The 17,390-nt window shown below is 40.4% G+C and overlaps 2 long non-coding RNA genes across 2 annotated transcripts; both read left to right on the top strand.

Annotated features, from left to right (window-relative positions):
- The first annotated feature begins 9,480 nt into the window (after positions 1-9,480).
- On the top strand, positions 9,481-10,871 carry LOC119778936. Its single transcript, XR_005280150.1, has 3 exons — positions 9,481-9,617; positions 10,603-10,638; positions 10,768-10,871. It is a non-coding gene; the product is annotated as an uncharacterized LOC119778936 (long non-coding RNA).
- Positions 10,872-13,556: 2,685 nt separating this feature from the next.
- Positions 13,557-15,040, top strand: LOC119778937. Its single transcript, XR_005280151.1, has 5 exons — positions 13,557-13,708; positions 14,205-14,321; positions 14,469-14,484; positions 14,576-14,667; positions 15,000-15,040. It is a non-coding gene; the product is annotated as an uncharacterized LOC119778937 (long non-coding RNA).
- The last annotated feature ends 2,350 nt before the right edge of the window (positions 15,041-17,390 follow it).

The raw sequence follows: 17,390 nt of genomic DNA, 5'->3' as shown, positions 1-17,390 counted from the left end.
TCTGCCCGATCTAACTCCATTTGTCTAATTTCATCGTCACTGTACTCGGGTTCATATAGATATCCCTTTGGCTCTAAGTGGAAGTCGATGTTTTCCTCGTCGCTCATGTAGTCAGACATCTTCCCCAGTAGTAAACAATAGCGGATCAAACAACAGCCAGATGCATGTCTCGGTCCGCCCAGCTAGGAGCTAGGCGGAAGGAGAAATGCATCTGGCTGTTGTTGGGCTCGCTGTCTGAATGACGGCGCGCACTGATACGAACAGAGAGAAAATAGGACCAATTGATAACGACGTGTGACTTTTTCCACTACAATGTTTTTGGGATGCAAAAATATCACTCTTTTGAACACATAATGTTTTGGGAAGAGAAACGTTTTATTTCGCTGGGTCTAGCAAACCTGCCGGACTACTTTCGGCTTGACCAAAACTGGACGATAACTCTGCTCACAGGATGCTGCCAGGGGTAAGTCAGTGTGATTGCATGACACTGGTCATGGAGATGCCATACAGATTCATGTCAAAAATCCCAAACTATCCCTTTAAAGGTATAGAGGATGATCTTTAATTTCCGGGTGGATCATCTAAATAAGTGGTACTCCTAGTTGTAAATCATTCTGGTGATATGTTTACGTAAGGTTGTCCTATGTGCTCATTCCATAAGCCATTTTTTTTTTGCAAATGCTACTTTCAGGCGTATATGCGTGGTGAGCTACAGTTTCAGAGAGTCACTGAAGCTCACCTTTCTCACCAGCCTTCTTTGAAAGGACATTTCATAGAAAAAGTGTCTAGGAAACGTATGAGAAAAAAACAAAGAGCTCAGAAGAGGCAGATCTATCCTGGAATGCTTTAAGCGGAGAGTTCTCCTCTCAAGGTATTATTGGATTTGCTGTCACAGAGGCCTGCTGTCGCCATAAGCTGCTGCTACTCAACGGCGGCAATTAACAACAAAGATAGACTGGCACTTTGCAGTGGAGGACAAGTTACGTGACCTAAGGGGGAAAAAGTAGTGACCATCTGTCCGAACGGTCAGTTAACTGAGTTTACTATAAGTCCACTGTATAGCCCCCACTTTTCATAGTGATTGAGGGATTTAGAGGTTAGGGAGGACGTTCAGTCACAGTAAGCTTGCATGAGCTATGAGAAGAGCAACTTTTAAAAAGAGCATGCACGAGGAGAAATGGGCTTGTGCATGCTCTCGCACGTGCATTTTTTTTTTTTTTTTTAAGTGGAGAGGGTGGTTCTTTAAAAAATGTGTGAAAATCTCCACAATACCTTTAAGCATACCCGGACTGGCCATAGCAGGAACTGGGAGTATTCCCAAAATGACAGCCTGAGATGGTCTGCTGGCCTGCATCTCTCTCTCTCTCTCTCTCTCTCTCTCTCTCTCTCTCTCTCTCTCTCTCTCTCTCTCTCTCTCTCTCTTTTTTTTAATGTTTTATTAAGTCTGCTATTGCAGCAGCAGCATGTCTATCAGAGAGGCAGTAAGGCTAACATGTAAGGAGGTAAACACGATTGGTTTATTTTTATTAACAGACTGTGTCAACAACACAGACAGCAGCGTGCGGAAGGAAAGGGTGCTTAAAGTGTGCCTGTCAGATCAGCATACCTGGGCTGGCTAGATCAAGTGGTAAGAAGCCATCCTGAAAACAGGTAGCCTGGGTTTGTAGAGTTAATTTCGATGCTCTGTATTTGTGACAGTGTAATCACAATAAAACGTTTGAAAACTACAAAAAAAAAATGATAAAAAGTCAATTTAATGAACAAAGGGCAGCCCAACATGCACTGGGAACAGGTCTGACTTACTGTCATGTTGGAATTTTGATTCCTGATTCTCTTACCTGTGAACGTTACATTAAAACTACAACAACTCACCTCTGCCTCCCTTTCTCAGCATTTGGGTCCTCAAAACCTCAACCAAACCCTGACAAAAGGAACCAGCCAACATGGATCCAGCAGAGCCACCAAAGTATTTTTTTCAAAACTCCTAATAGAAACAATAGACCACCTTTCCACTATCACTCCACCTATGCAGCGAGTGGGAACTGCAGAAGAAGTACTGAAAAGACTTCAAATGTAGAACTCCAAACCTTCTTACTTCATGCAGGTTACATAGCCTTAGCTGAGTGGAACATAAAGGATGCCTTTTCTCAGCTACTCTATAGACTTCCACCACCCAAACCATCACTCTGTCACGTTCCAACTCGGCAGCCAATCACCTCCAACCCTGTTCCTCCACCATCTCCAGCTGTTGGTCCTCCCCTGCCATCTCCTTCCTCCAGGCGTAAGCACCGCAGCTGGGGGAAGAAGGCGACTCCCTCTGCGTCAACCTGACGCTCCTACTCCCTCTCCAGCGGCTCAGCCTGACACCTCCACCTCCTCTCCGGTGGGTCAGCCTGACACAGCCACTCCCATGGGTCTGCCTGCTGCTAGCCTTAGTTCACCTCCAAACAGGTCAGTTTTCCCTATTGTCTCATATGTCACCTCTATGACACTGCATGAAAAGTGAGATTTTCGTCCCCGTAAACTCCCGCAGATCCCCCTGATTTTCGTCAGTTTCCCACAATTTGCAACCCGCGCTTGTCCCCGTTTGTCAGTGCCACAAATTGTCGGGAACGGACTCTGACGTATGTGGAGAGCGATCAGCTTTACTAATGGCCCTAATTAGCATATGAATGTAGCAAACCCGCACGGCTGGCCAGGTCTGGCTTGAATAACCTAGTCAGTATTGGCTGAAACCACTATTCTCAAACAAGTAAAATCGCTCGTGATTGGCAGCAAAACCACACGTGGCCACGCCAGGCTTTAATTTTCTTACTGAGTATTGGACGGAACTGCCTCAATTCTTCGTGGCATAGATTCATCAAGGTGCTGGAAGCATTCCTCAGGGAGTTTGGTCCATATTGACATGATGGCATCACACAGTTGCCGCAGATTTGTCGGCTGCACATCCATGACGTGAATCTCCCGTTCCACCACATACCAAAGATGCTCTATTGGACCAGGCAACGTTTTTCCAATCTTCTATTGTCCAATTTCGATGAGCTTGTGCAAATTGTAGCCTCAGTTTCCTGTTCTTAGCTGAAAGGAGTGGCACCCGGTGTGGTCTTCTGCTGCTGTAGCCCATCTGCCTCAAAGTTCGACGTACTGTGCGTTCAGAGATGCTCTTCTGCCCACCTTGGTTGTAACGGGTGGTTATTTGAGTCACTGTTGCCCTTCTATCAGCTCGAACCAGTCTGGCCATTCTCCTCTGACCTCTGGCATCAACAAGGCATTTCCGCCCATAGAACTGCCGCTCACTGGATGTTTTTTATTTTTCGGACCATTCTCTGTAAACCCTAGAGATGGTTGTGCGTGAAAATCCCAGTAGATCAGCAGTTTCTGAAATACTCAGACCAGCCCTTCTGGCACCAACAATCATGCCACGTTCAAAGTCACTCAAATCACCTTTCTTCCCCATACTGATGCTTGGTTTGAACAGCAGGAGATTGTCTTGACCATGTCTACATGCCTAAATGCACTGAGTTGCCGCCATGTGATTGGCTGCTTAGAAATGAAGTGTTAACGAGCAGTTGGACAGGTGTACCTAATAAAGTGGCCGGTGAGTGTATATATATATATATATATATATATATATATTCATTTATTTATTCATTCATATATTTATTTATTCATATGCTGTGTATTTATGTTATCCTATACTACTACACAATTATTAGGCTACCATCAAGGACATGAATGAATTTATACAGGAAATGAACATTTGCCAGGAAGCTGTTTATGCAAAGAAAGAGCTTTATTAAAACACACACACACACACAACTATATACAACGCGTATCCAAACACATGCTTATCCAAAAATTACAAGTCCGTGAACGGTCCATTTGCCTCCTCGGGGTTGGAGGTAACTGGCAGCTAACCGGGACTGCAAGCTTAACACAGAGTTCAGAGAGATCCGGCCTACGAAATGGCGGCGGCCATTCCAGAGTTCCACTTCCTCATCAGCTAGCACACTCTGCCTCGATTCCAGCAGCTGTAAAAAAAAAAAAAAAAAAAAAAAAAAAAAATGAATCAGCACTATGCGATGGGATGCACTGCGTATAGACACAACACATCTATCAATGCACCTGAAAAATAGTCACCAAATAAAGTCTTACTCTCTTTCTTTTCTGAATGCTTGGCAGGTTCCGCGCACAACGTGTTCTCAGGCTGCGTATATCTGAAGCTCCTGCGTACCGTCTCATAATACGTCTTACAGGCAGCTGGAAAACAATTAAATGAGAGTGGTATGAATAATAGGAGGTCACCGCCTCATTATGAGGCGAGATTAGTCTGTGAAAACAAAATGTACAGCTATGATCGGTATCTATCCGTATCCATTTCCTTTTGCGGCAGAATGAAAGCATATTCTTTAACTCTTACCCTTGCTCCGGTTCATAGCGCCTGCAATTTGTCTTCGAGTTGTGCAGACGGCGTACTGCTTCCTGTGAATCACAAAAAATACACTTTAATAAAGCTTGTTCTTGCAAGGCTACTATTAGCCGTGGCTTTAGGCTAGGCTGCTATAAGCCGTAGCTTTAGTCTAGGCTGCTTTTCGCCGTAGCTTTAGGCTAGGCTGCTATTAGCCGTAGCTTTAGGCTAGGCTGCTTTTAGCTTAGCAGGCAGTAATCAAACATATATTTACCGCTAGCTTCTCTTCTTTGAGTTCTTCTCTCCCGCACAGTTGTTCGACTGCAGAGTCGCCATCGCGTCCAAGAGGAGTTGAAGGCGAGTTGAACGGGGGACGTCGTCCAGCCATTGATCACGTACCAGCAAAATCCAAACAAAGGAACTGGAGATAAATTTCTTCTGAGTATAGCTCCTCCAATCACATACGAGGTCATTGTTATACGGAAGGACTCGCGAGATTAGCTGCGTCTATCATGTTTTTTTTTTTTTTTTGCTTTATTAGCAATTCCGTGTAACAATACAGAGTAACTCAACATCAAACAAAGATACACAGCAGTTGGTGACATTATAACTTAAAAAAAATGACACATATAATGTAAAAAATAAATAAAATCAAAACAAGGGAAACAAACCTATAAATAAATAAACAAATAAATAAAATAAACATAAAATAATAATAGCTAGGGGTTTACATTGAGTTTATGGTCATTTAACTTTTTGTAGCTTCCTGTCCTAAACAGTCTTTAAGGAAACATATTAGAAGATGCAATATTGTATATGTGAGAGAGGAGTTGCTGTAAAAGAATGGTTTACCACAGATTTAAAACTAGTAATAGCATAAAGAAATATGAAAATTCTAAAACAGTCTTTAGACTTTTTATCAGCAATTACTGTGGGTAGCACAACTTGTGTTACAGAAAATAGCAGGCTTTGGAGATATGTTCTGGAGAATCTTGATTTATACCATACTAGAGAACATTTCAAAAGGCTGCTGACTTTTTCTAAGTGAAACCCTGTCAGAGCTCTCCTTATATATCAGCCCAGTTACAGTTTGCCCTGCAAAAATAATCAGGCAGATTTACCTCAGGCAGATTTACTTAGCGCTACTCCTCAGACAGAACCTCTTTTTGAGCATGCTCTGCGCCGCCCAGAGACCTCTGAGCATGCTCCGTGCCGTCCAGAGACCCTGAGCCACAGGATGAAATTAAGTTATGAAACAGAGGACGGCAAGAGCTCCAAGACAGAGAAAGCTCCAAGGCCCCTCAGCAGGTGCTCGCCATCTCCTTTTTCAATTCAATTCAATTCAGTTTATTTATATAGCGCCAAATTCACAACACGTCATCTCAAGGCACTTTACAGTTCAACCAGATCATACAGTCAAATTTTGGGTCCCAAGCTGTGCCGCCTGTTCGTGGGTCCCAGAGCCACAGTCAGCGGCCCCCTCCTTGTTCCCAGAGCCGCAGTCGGAGGCCCCCTCCTGGGTCCCAGAGCTGCAATTGGCAGCCACCTTCTGGGTCCCAGTGCCCCAGTGGGTGGCCCCCACCTTGGTTTCAGTGTCCCAGTCGGGTGCCCCAAGGTCCCTGCTGCAGAGATGCCGTCCTCCAAGGTTCCTGCTGCAGAGAGCCATCCTCCAAAGTTCCTGCTATAGAGACGCCAACCTCTCAGTCATCCTCCAGAGGCCCTCCTTCGTCATCTCCGGCCTCACGGACGGCCTCCAGAGACTCTTTGTGTTTTGGACTTTTTTTTGTTTCGTGCCCTTCCTGGTTCCACCTCCGCCCACCCCGGGTGGGTTGTTTTTTTTTGTTTTTGAACATTTTAGGGAATTTGGAATCTGCCGTCACGTGGAAGGTACTGTCGTGGTTTTGGTTACGTTAAGTTTTCTTTGAGTTTTCAGTTTCACATTGATTCATGTTTTTCTTTGGTTTAATTCCTATTTTGTTGTGTTTTCTGGATCTATTTAAGTTCTTAGGACTTTCTTAGTTGTCCTCTTGTGTTGGTCCCCTTTTCCCTAGCTCCTTTCTGGAATCCTCTGTCCACACCTGCTACCTATCTGCTTGTTAGTTCTGTCTTTGTTCAGTCAGTCATAAATCCTCTCCCTGTGCAGTTCCTCAGTGATGGTTCGTCTTTCCCCATCTTTCCTGGCTTCTAGTGCATGTCTTCCCTGATGTCTCTATGGTTCTGGGTTTTGTTGCATTTTTTTTTATTCCTGATGCTGTTACCTGTGAACACTACATCATAAGTAAAGGGACTCACCTCTGCCTCCCTGTTCTGTTCCCAGTGCCCCAGTGGGTGGCCCCCACCTTGCTTTCAGTGCCCCAGTCGGGTGCCCCAAGGTCCCTGCTGCAGAGACGCCATCCTCCAAGGTTCCTGCTGCAGAGAGCCATACTCCAAAGTTCCTGCTGTAGAGACGCCATCCTCTCAGTCATCCTCCAGAGGCCCTCCTTCGTCATCTCCGGCCTCACGGCCGGCCTCCATAGACTCTCTGTGTTTTGGACTTTTTTTTGTTTCGTGCCCTTCTTGGTTCCACCTCCGCCCACCCTGGGGGGGTTGTTTTTTTTGTTTTTGAACATTTTAGGGAATTTGGAATCTGCCCTTACGTGGAAGGTACTGTCGTGGTTTTGGTTATGTTAAGTTTTCTTTGAGTTTTCAATTTCACATTGATTCATGTTTTTATTTGGTTTAATTCCTATTTTGTTGTGTTTTCTGGATCTATTTAAGTTCTTAGGTCTTTCTTTGTTGTCCTCTTGTGTTGGTCCCCTTTTCCCTAGCTGCTTTCTTGAATCCCCTGTTCACACCTGCTCCCTATCTGCTTGTTAGTTTTGTCTTTGTTCAGTCAGTCATAAATACTCTCCCTGTGCAGTTCCTCTGTGATGGTTCATCTTTCCCCATCTTTCCCTGGCTTCTAGTGCATGTCTTCTCTGATGTCTCTATGGTTCTGGGTTTTCTTGCATTTTTTTTAATTCCTGATGCTGTTACCTGTGAACCCTACATTAAAACTAAAGGGACTCACCTCTGCCTCCCTGCCTCTGCTTTTGGGTCCTCGAAACCTCAACCAAACCCTGGCCGGCAATGCATACCAAGCTTCTGCTGCAGTCATACAGAGAGCGGACAGCCCTTAACAGAGGGCCCTGAACCCCATACTCCCGGAACACCCCCCACAGGGCACCACGATGGACATGTCGAAAGCCATCTCCAGATCCACAAAACACATCTGGACTGGTAAGGTGAACACCCACGAACCCTCGGGCACCCAATGAAGGGTATAGAGCTGGTCCAGTGTGCCGGAAAAAATGCACATTGTTGCACATGTTTCTCCTGGACCCGAAGTTCTACTATAGGCCGAATCCTCCTCACCAGCACCCTGGAGTAGACCTTACCGGGGAGGCTGAGGAGTGTAATATCTCTGTAATTGGAGTACACCCTCCGGTCACCCTTTTAAATCGCATTAATTGTATTGATATATGTTAGAAAAAGATGGATAAAGGATGTGGCTGTAACATTTCTGAATACTGAGAGGTCTTTCTGATCCCTCCATTGTCTGAAGTAGCTTTGATGGCCCTTTAAAAACTAAACAAAGAGAAACAGAAACAATTTGTTTTCTGGTAGCAGGGCAGATTGTGGGAGATTATCAGTAAATTGATTTAACCAAACATTTACAGATTATTTTATTTTATTTACCTCATTATTTCTTTCTTTGGTATCACAGAGAGGTCCAAGTTGAAAACCACACACTCAAGCAAATTTATCAACAGAAACAATGCTGAGAAAGACAAATATTCAGCATTGGAACATACAATAAAGTAGAATTTAAAAAGTATGAGACATAATATTCACAAGAAAATTGAAATGAAAAAAAACTCTCTCCTTCTTTGTGTCTCACAGCCTGACACATTTTTTTCACTTTTTAAGAGCATTTTTAATGCTTCTCTTAAGAAAACTAAACACTTCATAGGTAATGAAACGTCTTTAAAAAAACTGAGAGAAAGTCTGGTTGTCTCCAATTTAAGCCTTTTTACGGTTCTCTTGAACGACTAACACATGATATCCTGCTTTTTCTCACTAAGGCTTTATTTATATTTGAGACATGAGATCATTCTCACCCATTAGTTTCTTTTAGATGAAAAGGGGAATTTTAAACTCTGCTTGCCAGAAGCTTCTCACACATGTCCTACAGTATATGTCAAATATGAAGGCATGAAGTTGCTGGGTAGAGCAAAAAAATGTAAATATTTCTATTAATATACTAAACTTGCTTTAAGCTACTGTTTGCACGAAGGAATGGAAAAAAATGTCTTCATTAACTTACCAGCAGCACATTGACTCTTTGCTATGAAAGCAGGAGGTTTTGAAGTTTCCTGGTCCGATGCTGAAAGTGTTAGTTGCCTCAGTGACAAACAATCATTGCTGCCCATCAACCTTTTAGGTTATTATGGTATGTGCTTAATACTTTTCTGTTGGTCACTTTGGTTCTGTTTCTAATTCAATTTTGTTTTTTTACAGCTCTGTCTCTGACCAGGGTCCCATACAAGGTTCTGTTCTGTGTGATTGTCAGTATTTTCACCTTATTGTGAAGCTTTTGGTTAAGTTTAACCCTTTGTTTCCCAGTTAGATCGCTCTTTCTTCATTTCTCTGGTAGGTGGTCATTTTCTATCAGTTTCTTTGTTTGGGTCCTGCAGCACTGCTCTGCATATATTTATTAGTTGATGTATAATTATTAGAAAATTGAAATGCAAACAGAAGTCACTTTAATTATCTGATCATTTTGCCAGTTAATAAAAAACATCAAAACAGGAACCTGATGCAGTGATGTCAATTTTTATAAAAAGATGTACTGATCTAAGTCTATATTGCTATATTGAAATAGAACCAAAGTGTGCTCTTAATCTGTCACCAAAATATCCTCAGTGACAGAGGCACAAACTTTTTTTTTTCCTTTGTCAAGAAACATGAAAACAGGAACTCAGTGCAGTGATGTCAGTGTTATAAAAATGTATTCTGATCTCAAGCTGAGGTAAAAACTTTGCTCCTATTTCAGACATCTGCATTTTCCTACAGACTGCATTTGCAGCTTGATGTGAAAGGAACAATATTTGACCAAAGCAGAACAACCCATCATTTTGCCTTAAGATCAGGATGGAGAACACCTTATTCAGTCTGCGGTGCTTAATGTGTAAGTAGATCCCTTTCTTTGTAGAAAGGATTTAAATGAAGAGAAAATTCTGAAAAAAGAAGAACATTATTTGGTCATGCTGTCCTTTTTAAAACTTGCTCTAACTTCTCCACGTTGTTTAAAGAAATATCTAAAGAACTTTTCTTTCACTGATTTTCCTGCTGTGGTCGTCTCCTTAGTGCTTTAAATATTTAATAGTCATACTTTATTTCAGTATTACCAGATTTTATCACATATTTTTAGATCCAGTAGCGCTAATGTGGAGCAATGAAAGTGTTCTTGTACTCAGCGTCTTCCACTTATCTGAGACCTGGTGGTGGGGCAGACTTCCCTCTATCAGACACCTTCAGCTCCTCTGAGGGAAACCTGAGGCGTTTCAGGGCCAATCAAGAAACATCGTCCCTCCAGGGTGTCCTGGGTCTCCTCCTGGTATAACATGCCTGGAACACCTCCTGAGGGAGACGTCCAGAGGGCATCTGAAACAGAAGTCCAAGCCACCATAGCTGCAGAGCTCCTCACTTTATCTGTAAGGGAGGGCCTGGCCACCATGTGGAGAGAACTCATTTCAGCTGCTTTGATCTGGATTTTGTTCTGCTGGTCATGATCCAGATTTCATGACAGTAGATCAGGGTAGGAAAGTAAACTGATCTCTGAATATAGAGCTGTACCTTTAGGCTCAGCCTCACCGTCCATCTGTGAATATTTAGTAGCGGTGGAGGACGTCTCTACATTTTCTACAGTCAGACACAGAGTCCAGAAGTGGAGTTTCTAAAGTGGAGTTTGAACTTATCAGACATTAAAACATCTAAATTAAAAGTTGTCCTATTCTGATCAGAAAAAATATTTCAATGTTAACTTTATTAGCATATTTGCATTTATCAAGCTTACAACAGAGTAATTTAAAGGTTTCATGGTGGGAAAATGATTTTACTAAACTGAATCTCTTTAAGTTTTAAACTATTATCAACTTTCAACTCTTTTCCAGTGTTGAACACTCTCCTCTGCTGCGGACTAACTCAAGGTGACTTCAGCTTTAAATCTTTATCATAACTATACTCTGTATTTTTTCTTTTTTCATGATTTTAATTTTAGTTGTTAATATCTATTATAAACCAGAACAGATGTGAACTAAATGCTGCTTCTCCTGTAGATGCTGTGCTGACAATTCAGCCCAACTGGTCGACATTTTATAGAGGAGAGTCTGTTACTTTCATCTGTGACATGAATGAAGGAAAAGAAACTGACTGGGATTACAGAATAATATGGAATGGTGGAGAACATGACATCAACAGTTCAAAAAGCTACACATTTAATCTTGACTATACAGATTACAGTGGTGAATATAAGTGTTGTGGTTACAGAAGGAACTCACATCTACCTAAGTGGAGTAATACTATCTACATGATTGTTTCAGGTAAGATCCAGTATTTAAAAACACAACTTAATTTATAATAATAATAATAATAATAATAATAATAATTATTATTATTATTATTATTAGTTCAGAAAAATAACAGAAAAAAAAGGAATGGCTCTTGGTTGTCTGTAGGAATATAATCAAGTTTAACATGAGAAATAAAGGAATTATTAAGAACTAATGTCATGGTCTTGGTTCTGTTGTGCTTTACTTTGCTCCTTCTTTTCTAGTTTTATTGGTGTAATTCCTATTTTGTTGTAATTTCTAGATTTATGTTAGTTCTAAGGTTTTTCTGCGTTGTCCTATTTTTCCCTCTTGTGTGTGTTCCTTTCCCCTTGGCTTCCTCGTTGTCTCCTCTCACACCTGCTCCTCGTCAGCTCGTTAGCCCTGCCTTTGTCTCAGTCAGCTACATATTCTCTCCCTCTGCTGTCACTCTTTGTTGGTTCCTTGTCGTTGCTGGATCTCAATGCTTGCTCTGTTTAAAATCCTGGGCTGCGTCCTTAGAAGGCCAGATTCGAAGGACGATTATGTCATAGCGCGGCGCGGAGGTCTGGTCGGATTCCAAGAGTCCTCGTTATGCAACCTTAAAATGCGTCCTTCTTTTTGCCCGATTTGAAGGACGGGTCGGATGTATCCTCGGTATCCTTGGTTTACCCAGGATTCATTGCGAGACCAAGCAAGCCGTGAATTGCTCACAAACAGTAGTGAAAATTGGAAGTTCAGTTTAATATGATACAAGTCTGTGAATTGTTACGTCTGAAATGAAGGAAAATTGTTGTTTTAATGGTTATTGAGTCAGATAAGCTGCGGTAATGTTTGATTTATCTAAAGGTTTTTATCTGTTACTGTGTAAATGAGTTTGGCTGTAATTTAAGGACAGATTCTAATATATCTGCAGTGCGGGGACTATAATAGGATAGGAGTAAACATTTTTTTTTTTTTGCTGTTTTGCACATTATGCTTAACTAATATTTTTTTGTTGTTGAATATTAGAGATTTTGCAGCTGTATACATTGTTTAGATTTACTTATATATTTCTCCCCTTTTCATAGAATAGAAAATCCCTTTATTGTCCCACAATGGGCAAATTTACACAAATGTGGACCTTAGAAAAATGTATAAGAATAGCATCATAGGGAAAAGTCAAAATATGTTCAATACAATTATGTAAAGTGTTTTAACAATATAAAACTGGAGAATAAATAACCAATATCCAGCTATGGACATTTCTACAGTAATGGATATTTGAAAATAGCAGCAACATCAGAGATGTGCAAAATGACAGCAGCAGGTTATTTAACTGACTAAGGTTTCTATCATTACATTTTATTTTATTTGTTCCTGCTTCCGGTGGTTGACACCTATATTCCACTCTGGATTCTTGTGAGTGTAGTCTTTGTTCACTTTATAAAAAAAAAAAAAACAGTTTTCAAAACTTCAGTTTTCATTTTTTTCCTGCTTTGTGTGTCAACTTTCACGGTTGCTAAGCAACAGAGCATATGGCGGTAAAACCCGCTGAAGGGTAGACCTGTTCGAATTCACAGCCAAAACTCTTATTTTCACGGACTTCGAAGGATCCAGTCTACGTAGACCGCGTACTTGGAGGATGCAGCCCAGGATTTCAAACAGAGCGGCTGTTTTCGTCCTACCTTGTCTCTCCCTGGCTCCTCATGATTATTTTCCCCTGATGTCTCCATGGTTCTGGTTGGGTTTACGTTATTAGTTGGTTTTTTGGATTCCTGCCTTTGTTTACTGTTTTTTCCCATTAAACTGCAAAAAATCTACTCAGCCTCTCTGCCTCTGCGTCTGGGTCCTCAAACCTCAACCAAACCCTGACAACTAAAAATTTACTTTTTATAATGTATAAAACAATAACAAACTACCTCACTAATTCATGTTACCTATTTTGAAAAATAATGAATTATAATAATTTTATTCTTTAATATTTTTATAACAATGAAATCATATTTCAGTATTAATTTTTTATGTTTTTTGTATAAAATCAACTTCTTTTCTGTTTATCATATCAGCACATGAACCCAGAGCCAAACTCACAGCAGGTCCATCAACCATTCCAGTAGGGGGAAGTGTGACAATGAGCTGCACTGTGGAGCCCTCTACTGGATGGAGGTACAGATGGTATAGAAAGACCTCAAACACCCCTGGAGTTGAAGTCAGAACAAATAATGAGGAAAACAGAGAAATCGCTGTGAGACAAGGAGGAATCTACAGTTGTTATGGAGTGAGAGGAAACACAGACTTCAACAAACATCCAAGCTCTTGGATCAATGTTGTTATAACCTGTGAGTTTGTTAAAGAAAACTATGAGCAACTAAATCTACTAAATCAAATCTTCTCAACTAATTTGGCTAATTTTGTTCAAATTTGATGTAAACAGTTTCCAACAAGGTTGTTGTGATTCAAAAACCAAACTGCTCTCAGATGTTCAGTGGTGAGATGATCACTCTGACATGTGAGGTCCAGGGAGGAGAAAGCACTGAGTGGACGTATGAATAGAGGAGATCTGGTTCTGTTATACACAGCACACCCAGTAAAGACTGGACTTTTATTGTTTCTGAGTCCAGCAGTGGAAAATACACATGTCAGTGTAGAAGCAGAGATGACTGGTATTCTTCAACAGAGTGGAGTGAATCAATCATCCTGTCAGTATCTGGTAAGTCAGGTTTGTTTTGATCTAAGAGGCTGAAGCCAAACTAAACTAAGCAGCTGTTTGCTGCAGGGGGAGGTTGGACAACTGGACAAGGTAACAGATTTGACCTTTAAAAAAGGGCTTTGGCAAAAACACAACAAAGATGATGTACATATATGTACATATATCTTAGGCTGGACTTATTACAAAAAAAAACAAAAAAAAAAAAAAAACAGATGAATATTGTTTAATATCTAAAGAATTAAATCTATTTCAGGCAACCTGATTTTAGGTAAAAATTTTCACAAAACTTAATAACTGAGTTTGGCTCCCTTGTCACTAACAACTAACATTATTAATATGTTTTTGTCTATACTTTAACTTATTGATCCTAATACCGGATTTTTTGTAGATGTTCTGCAGATGTATGTCTATGTTTCTGCTTAAAGTAATTTATTTAAATATTTTTATTGGATCTGATGATAAAATCATTAAATTCTTCGTAATGTTTTATTTCCAGGACCGTCATCCAGCCCTTATAATCCTCTATTTCCTGTGCTGCTGATTGTGGGATCAGTTAGTGGAATCATTGTAATTATCATTTTGGCCTTGCTGTGGCGCTGTAGACACCCCAATGGTGAGATATTTTTCTTCTCATTCCATGTTAGATTGCTTCTTATGTTTAAATACATTATTATTTAGCCAACGATTGATGTATTCAATTTGAAATTGATGTAAATGAATATAACGTTTATATGAATGTTTCTTTTTTTATCCTCCACAGATCGATGCTGCATCAGGTCAGTTTTTTTTTTTTTTTTTTCTCATCTTGAACTTTTACTCCTAATCTTTTTATTCATCTGCAAATTTATTTCACACTAGCATTTTCAGGTTATTCCAGTCAGGAAGCAGCAATCAGAGCTCCAGCACCATTTATGAAATGAATCAGATGGAAAATCATATTTAAATCTCTTTGCAACACGGTTGGTCTCAGAATAACATCAGTATTATTCCTAAATATGATTAGCTTGAGTCAAATCTTCCTTTATATTGACTATTTCAGAAATAAATTATTTTATATTAAGCTTTAAATCTTATAAACTGAATTGCTTACGTCTTATAAAAAACAGATAATACCAGAGTTAAAGGACTCTGGTATTATCTTAAAGAACAGTCAAATCTTTGCTGTGCTGAATTTCATCATTCTGTCACAATCGATCAAGGAATATTCTGGTTATGCTGTGCAACATAAAAAAATAAATTTATATCATAACCATGAGCTTCTTTAATGGAAATATATTTTCTTATTTTCTAGCGACCACTTCAGTCTATGAGACGATCCAAACCTGCAGAGCCACTGGAGGAGGTAAAGTATATATTTTAATATCGAGCTGCAGTTGATTAAGAAGATGGATTATAAATAGCTGAGATTAAAACCCAAAATATTTTAAATTCAGATAAACCCTAAGCTTTAATTTAACTGAAATGGAAACAATTAAAAATTATTAGATAATAAATACATTTTCAGGAGTTTCTATTGGACGTTAATTTATGTTTTCAATGTATTTGTTTCACGGTTTTCACAGAGAGGCCTCATCATGCAGAGGAAAATACTGATTACGCAAATGTGAACCCAGAGAATTACAGAGCAAGATGAAGGTCAGTTAATCATTTCCTTTGCTCACACCCGCAGTGGTATGATTCATCTCTGCAGTGAAAATGTCCCTTTCACATTTAGAGATTTGTCTTAAAATGTTACTTCTTAGTCTTCTTTGACAAATATCATTAGGGAAATCTTTCAATTAGTTTGTTAAATGTATGCTCTTTCTTTGCAGGTTATTGGAGTCCTCCATCAACAGATGATCTTGTTTGTTCTATGACCAGCAATAGCTATAGTTAATACTGGTGCAAAATAGGCTTTAAGCTTTGCTAATTGATTGTGTCATAATTAAACGTATTATAGAAATAATCAGTTTTATTTAAAATTCACTTTATTGTATTTTCACGACCATAACGCGCACCGCACTAAAAGGCGCAGTCTCAGTTATGTGTGCCATTACTGTATTTAACACACACATAAAGCGCACCAGATTATAGGGCGCAGGTTTTATATACAGGTACATATCCTTATGTGGGGGTCTGAGTGGCTCCGACAGAACTAATATTAGAAGGCAGGATGGTAATCTGGATGAACTGACTGGAATGATTAAGTTTTCAGGTGGACTTTCTCACTTAAAACATATTAAAACTACTTTATTCCCACTGACCTAAACAATATGTTAGCTGTCTGTAAATACAAGATGACTTGTTCTGCCAAAACTGAACCGTGCTGAGTCCTACTGTTGCACTAATGCTTGATTTAGAGAGGTTCATTTGTGTCTGGAACGTCCAGTTCAGTTGTATTCCATTTACACTCAACACTTATCTTGGTTAACATGCTCTGACCATTCTTTGCATGGTTTCAAAAGGACATTGTAATTGGGGCTAATGGGGGATCCTGTCAGGATTTGGTGTTTGATTGTAGGACTCAAATGCAGAAGCAGGTAGGCAGAGGTGAATTTAGATGGGTTTAATGATGTTCACAGGAACTGAGGCAGGAATCAAAAATCCAACAGAAAATAACAAACACACCAGAACCAAGGAGACATCAGGGGAAAACCAAATCTCTAGGAGCCAGGGAGAGACGAGGAAAGCAGACAGACGTTAGACGAGGATCCAGCAAACAGGAACTGAAGAGGGAGGCTTTTAAAGGGGACAGAAACAAAGAGAGGGCTAACGAGGGGATTGAAAACAGGTGAGGGCAGAACAGAAAACAGAGCTAGGGAAAGAGGACACAAGAGGGCAGCAGAGGACAACAAATGGAAAACCAAGAAAACAGGAACTAACAAACCAAGACTGTGACAGATCCCAGGCAGTCCAAACCCAGACTAGAGATGCTGGAGCTGGATGTTGTAATCCACAACGTATAGTAGGAGGAGGAGAGATGGTGAACCCTGGTCTGCAGTCATAAGTAGATCATTCATGATGTGGACGAGGGCTATGTCCATGCTCTCTGCTGCTTGAAAACCAGACTGAACTTTGTTGGTATATATTAAGAATGTGATGCCGATTTTTGAGTTGGCCTACAACAACTTCTTGTAGGACTTCGAACAGAAACGGCAGGTTTGAGGGGGGTCTGTGATGAGCAAAAATTTGTGGTCGAATGAGGGCTTTTTCAAATGGGGGGAATAGGTTCTCCCAGCTCTTTTAGGAGCTGGGGGAACCTGACCAGATTAGAGTTACTGGCTCAGGATTGCTGTGATCAGTTGACTATATGCTTAATATTGTAGGCATATGGATGGTCTCCTGCACTATATGATTTTCTCCACCTCTCTCTAAGAGATGCTTTAGAAGACAGAAAATGTGTTTAATGTGGTGACTGATTTTAGAGGAAGTAGCAGTGAAGTTGAACCAGACTGAAGCCACCCCTGGTTGGTAAAAAACTCCATGAACCCATTGCACTGATCTGTACTGGTGTCAGCATGTGCATGTGTAGATGGTTAAGAAGTGAATTGATTGGTACGAACAACTGTTTTTAAATTGCTGATAGTTTGAGATGTTATGAGAAAATATTGGGACCTGGCTGTGTTGGGTGCTTTGTTGTATGATTGGTGGTTGGTAAATTTCAATCAGCGATCCTGTGAAGACTAGAATTGTCATGATGGGT

Source organism: Cyprinodon tularosa, unplaced genomic scaffold, assembly GCF_016077235.1.
Source record: "Cyprinodon tularosa strain WSP-4 unplaced genomic scaffold, ASM1607723v1 ctg1401, whole genome shotgun sequence".
Taxonomy (NCBI): Eukaryota; Metazoa; Chordata; class Actinopteri; order Cyprinodontiformes; family Cyprinodontidae; genus Cyprinodon; species Cyprinodon tularosa.
This window is presented reverse-complemented; position numbering and strand designations above follow the sequence as displayed.